Raw genomic sequence first — 7,848 nt, 5'->3', positions numbered from 1 at the left:
ATATGCAGAGATGGTTTGAGCTTTGGATCCTCATAGCCCGAGTGCAAAAGAAAAACACTCGGGTAGGAGGACTAAAGGCCAAAGATAATGAAATGTCAAAGGGCGCAACCCTGGGCACAAGTTCTAGACCTCGCCCCCAATTGAAAGTTGCACATTTGGATATTTAAAGATGATTGGCAATTCTATTGGGGATTTTTTTGGGGGGTGATTTTAAGGAAAAAAAATTTTAGTAGCAGGTTGGGTTGGATTTTATTATGCTGATAACTTAAATAATCCCTACCTTTAAAGTAAGTATAATTCCCTAAATAGTCCCTCTAATTTTCTAAATTTACCATTTTAATCTCTCTACTTTAAATTATAACCTTTTGGTATATAACTATTTTAATTTAGCCATGTCAGTCTTTATAAACACCAAACCTTCAAGAAGGGGAACTTACATGGTTCACTTAAAAGTAGTAGAAGATTAAAAGGTTACAATTTAAAGTAATGGACTCAAAAGATAACTTTAAACAAGGCTGGAGCCCATATCATAACAAGAAAATGTTAACATCATCAAGTGTCACAATGATAGTAAGGAATTCCATTTTGCCTACCTTTCACAACATAAGATTTGAGGAACTCATTTTTCATGAAGAAGTCATTTTTTTATCATGAGAGATCAATTCAAAAGTGTTCATCTATGACTGGATTTGTAAACAATATGCATCTAACAATATATATACATATAGGTATATGTATATATTTAAACATATAATCAATTATGTGGAACACACTTATTGATAGAGTGATAACACAAGTAAAACCATCACAAATAACAATTAGAAACATACAAAAGTAATACGGCAATTGAAATAACTTCTAAACTAATGGAGCTATGCAATACAACATAATCCCATCCACAAACTTAGGAAGTTAAGTGTCACAATGAGGCTAATTCTCCTAATATGTTTTAAAAATATAGATCTTGAGGTTTGATTTTCAGCACCACCTGAATTATTACAATTAGAGGAGAAGTGAGAAACTTATAGCTGATTGTGTGTAGCTGGGCTATAAAACTCAGCTGCAGCCATATGAAGTCAACACTCGATAGAAATATTGGTCATTTTCTTAATTATTCTCTTCGAATCTTGAATAATATCATGATATAAAAAATATAGATCTTCAGGTCTATTTTCCAACAATTTTATGGAGATGTACTGTGGAAGTTTGACTTTTCCACTACTTCTCTACTTCTCTTGTGTTTTGTTTCTTGAGTGTAACTTGTATGTTTAAGTTCCTTAGATTGTCATCTTGTGTTAGGACCTTATTTGAGGTCTTTGAGAAGGATAAAAAGGGGTAAAATCAAGGTCCAAGACTTGCGGGCACTTGGGTACCCGCAAGGGGCTGATTGTGGGGCTTCACGGCCTCTCTTGCAGGCAAGGGATCCTGTGAAGCCATCTAGAGATGCTTGACAGCCTCCCTTGTGGGCAAGGGAGCCTATAAAGCCTTCCATAGAGGCCTCATAGCGTCCCTTGTGGGCGTAAGGCAACCCATGAACAGCCCACGGGTTGGGGCCTATTTAAGGCCCTTCTTGGACTTTCTAGGTTCTTCTTGAGCCCCTTTTTCCCCTCCTTCTTCCTCCTCCTCTTGCTCTTTCATTTCTCCTCTTTAAATTCATCATCTTGGGCGTCCAAACAAAGATAGAAGTGGAGATATTTCTCCTCCTCTCTTGATGAAGAGCTTCCTTAGAGTTTGGTGAAGCTTAGAGGTGAGTTTCTTCTTCTTATTCTTCTTCTCCTGCTCTTTTACCAAATTCCTTTGGGTTTATGGTGGAAAACATGGCGTTTTTGTGGATTTAAAGAATATAAGACGTTTGAAGTAGTAAAACCTTGATTTGGTGAAGGATTGAGAGATCTTTCATCTTCCAAGTTAGGATTATTGTAGCACTGAACAAAGTTGGGTTCCTTTTGCTTCTCTTGTTAGTTTTGAAGATTATGAGAGTTTCATTCTTGTAGGATATTCTAGATGAGTTTCTTAGAAAACCCTAGAAGCAATCATCTCTCAATTTTGAGCATCTTCCTTCATTCAACTTGGTTAAGTTGTTGATGTTTGTTGCTTGTGTTGGTTGTTTGATTGCTTCTAGGATGTGAGACTTCAAGCAAAAGGGAAAGAGCCAGTGGAGAAGTAACATAGGAGGGTCTTAGCTCACCAAGTTTGTGAGTATGATTTACTAAATTATGGACTATCTAAATCATGCATGTTTTCTAATGTTTAAGTTGCCCTGCTTTCGAATGATAATTTATTATTGTTAAAGCTCTTGAAATGTTTTCAATGGAGTTTAGAAACTATGGTGATTTATGATTTAATTTATTTCATAATTATTTGCAAATTATATGTTATTTTTGATTGGAAACCCTATGTTTTGAATCATATGTTTCGAAGTGTGTATTGTCTTGGTTCATTTGTGTATATTTTCCTTCCTTGGTTATTCATGTATGTTAGTATTATCCAATTGTTGTTTCGGAAACCATATCCAGAGTTTGGAATGTATTTATGATTTTGTATTTCAGGATGTAGTCTTGTATTTCTAGATGTGGTTGTATATGTTTTACTTGACTTAATAATGTCATGATTTGGTTTGTATAGAAAATTATTTTATCAGTATGTTCTTGTGTTCCTTTCAGTCATTTATAGTGTTTTTGAATAGGTATTAAGTTAGCCTTATGATGATCAAGGGTTAAGGCAGTGTTTGACCCTCCCTTGGTTATCGTGGAGATTGTCACATGTGGGACCCACTGGTTAGGGCGTGACATGCACTATAAAACTCAGTTGTAGCCATATGAAGTGAGTACATGATAGATGTATTGCTCATTTTCTTGACTACTCAGTTTATATTTTGAATAATAACATTATTAAAATATATGATCCTCAGGTTTGTTTTCCAATGCCACATAAATTATTGAAATTAGAGCAGTAACGAGAAAATTATGGCTGATTCTATGTAGCTACGCCATAAAACACAACTGCGGCCATATAAAATGGGCACATGATAGAAATGTTGGTCATTTTCTTGACTATTCACTTTGAATCTTAAATAGTAACATGAATCATTGAAAGTACAGCATGAATGAGAAAGTTATGGCTGATTCTGTGTAGCTACGTATTAAACTCACATGCAGCTATATCAACTGAACACACAATGATAGAAATGTTGGTTATTTTCTTGACTTTCACTTTCTATTTTGAATAATAACTGCATTTAAAAGTATAGATCTTGATGTTTGTTTTCCAATGCCACCTAAATTAGTACAATTGGAGAAGGAACGTGAAAGTCATAGGGGATTCTATATAGATGCGCTATAAAACTTAGCTATAGCCATATGAAGTGAACGCACGATAGATATATTTGTCATTTTATTGACTATTTGCTTTATATTTCGGACAGTAATACTATTTAAAAATATAGATCTTGATATTTGTTTTTGAACACCACTTGAATCAATTCAATGGAAGCAGAAATGAGAAAGTTATAGATCTTGAGATCTATTTTCCAATGCCATCTGAATTATTACAATTGGAGCAGGAACGAAAAAAATTATGGCTAATCCTATGTAGCTAGGCCATAAAACTCGGCTACTGTAATATGAAGTGAACACGTAATAGAAAAAATTATACATTTTCTCAACTATTCTTTATCAATCTTGAGCGATAGCATCATTTATAAATGTACATCTTCAAGTTTATTTTCTAATGCTGCAAGACATATTACAATAGTGGCAAGAATGAGAAAGTTTGGCCATAAAACCCAACTATAGCATACGAAGTGAAAACACAATAGAAATGCTGGTCATTTTCCTAACTATTCACTTTATATCTCGAATAATAATATTAAAATTTAGGTCTTGAGGTATATTTTCAAATACCACTTGAATAATTGCAATTGGAGTAGGAACGAGAAACTTATGGCTATTTTTTTGACCATATGAAGTGAACACATGATATAAATATTAGTCATTTTCTCTACTATTAACTTTATATTTTAAATAATAATATGATTTAAAAATATAGATCTTGAGGTCAATTTTTCAACCCCACCCAAATCATTGCAATTGGATAAGAAATGAGAAGGTCATGGCTAATTTTGTGTAGTTGTGCTATAAAACTCAGCTACAACCATGTGAAGTGAATACGTTACAGAAATGTTTCTGATTTTCTTAACTATTTCATTTGAATCTTAAATAATAACATTTTATTTAAATATAGATCTTGAGATCTATTTTCCAATTCCACCTAAATTAATGCAATTGGAGCAGGAACAACAAAGTTATATGGCTGATTTTGTGTAGATGTGCCACGAAACTTAGTTGCAGCCATATGAAGAGAACATGGCATAAAAATATTGATTATTTTCTTGACTATTCACTTCAAATATCAAATAATAACATCATTTAAAAATATATATCCTGAAGAGTATTTCCCAATGCCATCTGAGTCAATGTAACTGGAGCATGAACAAGAATCTTATAGCTGATTATGTGTAACTGCGCCATAACTATTATATGCAGCCATATGAAGTAAACATACAATGAAAATGTTTGTTAATTTTCTTGATTATTCACTTTGAATCTCAAGAAATAACATTATTACAAAAATATAGATCTTAAGGTCTGTTTATAACCTAACCTGAATTAATGTAATTAGAGTATAAATAATAAAGTTATGGTTGAACCTGTGTAGTTGAACCATACAACTCAATTACAACCATATGAAGTGAGAGCAAGATAGAAATGTTGGTTATTTTCATGACTTTTCACTTTGAATCTCAAATAATAAAATGATTTAATAGTATAGATATTGAGGTCTATTTTCCAACACCACCAGAATCATTGGAATTGGAGCGGGAACAAGAAAGTTATGGCTGATTCTGTGTAGCCACGCTATAAAACTCAGCTATAGCCATATGAAGAGAACACCCAATAGAAAATGCTGGCCATTTTTTTCATATTCACTTTATATCTCAAATAATAACATCATTTAAAATAAAGATATTGTGCTATTTTTTCCAACGCCACCTGAGTCATTCCAAATGGAGTAGTAACAAGAAATTTATGGGTGTTCTATGTAGTTGCGCCATAAACCTCAACTGCAGCCCTATGAAGTCAACACGTGATATAAATTTTGGTTATTTTCTAGAATATAAACTTTATATATCTCAAATAATAATATCACTTAACAATATACATCTTGAGGCCATTTTTTCAACCCCACTTGAATCATTACAATTCTAGTAGAAATGAGAAATTTATGGCTGATTCTGTGTAGCTACATAATAATACTCTGATACGACCATATAACATGGGCACGCCATATTAAATATTGTTTAATTTTTAACTATTCACTTTGAATCTTGAATAATAACATGATTAAAAAATATAGATCTTGAGTTCTATTTTCCAATGGCACATGATTAAAGTTATGAGTGATTTTGTGCAACTTTGCCATAAAACTTAGCAAGATCCATATGAAGTGAACATGTGATAGAAATGTTGGTCATTTTCTTAATTATTCACTTTAGATATCGAATAATAACATGATTTAAAAAATATAGATCTTAAGGTCTATTTTCTAACACCACCTGAATCATTGCAATTAGAGCATGAACAATAATGTTATCGTTGATACTGTGTAGCAGCGTAATAAAGCTCAGGTGCAACCATTTCAAGTGAACACGTTTATGAGTGCATTTTATATACATGTTTTAAACCCATCATTTTAATTGTTCTCAAGCATACTTTTGTGCACTCGTGGTGGTATTCTGGGTATTTCTGTTGCTTATGTAGGAATTAGGGACTCGATGCAGCTTGGAGTGAAATCAGGAAGAAAACAAGTAAAATACATTGAAAGTGCTAAGTGTTCAAGCTGGATACGGGTGGAGCATGTTCAGCCTGGAGCATGTTCTGTGAAAATCCATTTTGGATGGTACTCTCAAGCTCAACACGGCTCCGACACGATCGTGCCCTTACTGCTGAAAAACCCAGTCTGAACATAATTTTATTCAAGCAAGAGAGACAAGTGCTGGGTACCTTTGACAAGATCATGATCTACCATAGCACGGTCAGAACAAGATCGTGTCCCTCCTATTGAATCTTTCAGGCAAGCACTTGACCATTTCACTCTAGATTTCCCACAACATAACATAGTCCAAGGATGATCATGCTCTGACTGTGTCGAGCCCTAGATCTGTCTTTTTAACTCCAATTACTAGTGTTTCTCTTTTATCTTTGTTCAGGGATCTTTTTTCCTGGTGGGAGGACATTGATGAGAGCAAAGACCAAGGTTCATCACACTTTCTAAGGCAATTAAGGGAGATTTGGAGGCACTAGGAAAGTGGGGCTAGCATAAAGAGCTCAACATTGAAGGCGACTCTTGAAGAGAAGGGAGTTATGTCCTCTTTCTGTAGATCTATTGTTGTTTTCTCCATGTTGTACCCATCCATGAGGGGCTAGCCGGCCACGGTGTCCCAGGATGTGAACTTGACACTTTGAATGCTATGGATACTTGCATTTCTTGATTTACGGAGTTCTTTTAGTTCTTTTGTTAAATCTTGTGTTTGCAAAACTTATTGTGTTTGATCTACATAGTTGCTTAGGTAAAACTTGATGGTTGACTGCCATAATTGTTATTTTCCTAGGCAATGGCAAAACTCGGTGTGCAGGAACCCATAGTTATCTTTGCAAAACTCGGCATAGTTGAGAATCATAGTTGCAACATTGCTCTTGACCGCACACCATAACATTTGAATGTACCCTGTAGATCAAGAGAGTGAGTGAGCATTTCTCAGTGCATAGGAATCATCCTAAGGCATTGTTCTCTTAATATTGACACTCGATCCATATTGTCTATTATCTTCACCTTTTCCTTTCCTTTTATCTTTTATAATTATATTTCTTATTGTTAATCTAATTCTCAATTTGAATTTACCTAGAGATCAGTGATAAGTCAGTACTTTAAGCAAGTCCCTGTGGTTCGACAACCCTATCCCTCACGGGGTACCACTTTACTACTTGTGTGCGACCCGTGCATTTGCGGAGAAGACTCCATGTTTTTGGCACTGTTACTGGGGACTGGCAACTTTTAGGAAAGCTTAGAATCTAGTGTTCTAGCCTGTTTTCATTGCTTATATGCGTGAATAGTTATCCTCGTCATACTTGTGTAATATTTTGGTTTTCTTCTTGTATATATTCTTTGAACTCTTCTTATCCATACTAAATTTGTTGTATATACTCTTACTGATGCAATTAAACATGATGGAGGAACTTTTAGTTGTCTTGAGGAGTTATCCGAGTACACTTGACTATATTGAATGTAATGATTACCCGTATTGAACAGCGAGATTTGTCTGATTTGATTTATAATTTCTGTGAGCAAACAACACAATGGAGTGAGTTTGTTAGTGCTGAGATAAATAATTACCAAACTGGCCAAGAAAAAGAATGGGATGTGACTCAGTATTTGTCCACACCAATCTATGTTGGGAAAGATACACAGACTGTAGAAATCATGGCTTGCAGATCCAGTGCAGAAGATGGCTTTCCAATATGAAATTTTCATGGGGATGTATATCCTATAGCCATAGGTTTAAAGTGGGTGATATGGAAAATATGATCATTGAATCGATAGTACTAACTTCGATAGGGAAGGGGCTCAAGGAGTTACCCACTCACCTAGAATATGCATTCCTAGATGAGAATCCATGCATACCCGTCATCATTTCATCCATGTTCGATGCATCTCAAAAGAAAATATTAGTGGAAATGCTACAAGAAAACAGAAAGGCTATTGCGTGGAGTATCACCAATATAAAGGGGA

General features: G+C 34.5%; 1 long non-coding RNA gene across 1 annotated transcript; it reads left to right on the top strand.

Moving 5' to 3' along the window:
* The first annotated feature begins 1,623 nt into the window (after nt 1-1,623).
* On the top strand, nt 1,624-5,903 carry LOC120273080. The gene is made up of 3 exons (XR_005540501.1): nt 1,624-1,747; nt 2,123-2,195; nt 5,820-5,903. It is a non-coding gene; the product is annotated as an uncharacterized LOC120273080 (long non-coding RNA).
* The last annotated feature ends 1,945 nt before the right edge of the window (nt 5,904-7,848 follow it).

The sequence above is a fragment of the Dioscorea cayenensis genome, chromosome 1, assembly GCF_009730915.1.
Source record: "Dioscorea cayenensis subsp. rotundata cultivar TDr96_F1 chromosome 1, TDr96_F1_v2_PseudoChromosome.rev07_lg8_w22 25.fasta, whole genome shotgun sequence".
NCBI lineage: Eukaryota > Viridiplantae > Streptophyta > Magnoliopsida > Dioscoreales > Dioscoreaceae > Dioscorea > Dioscorea cayenensis.
Note: the sequence above shows the minus strand (reverse complement) of the source record. Positions and strands in the feature narration are given on the sequence as shown.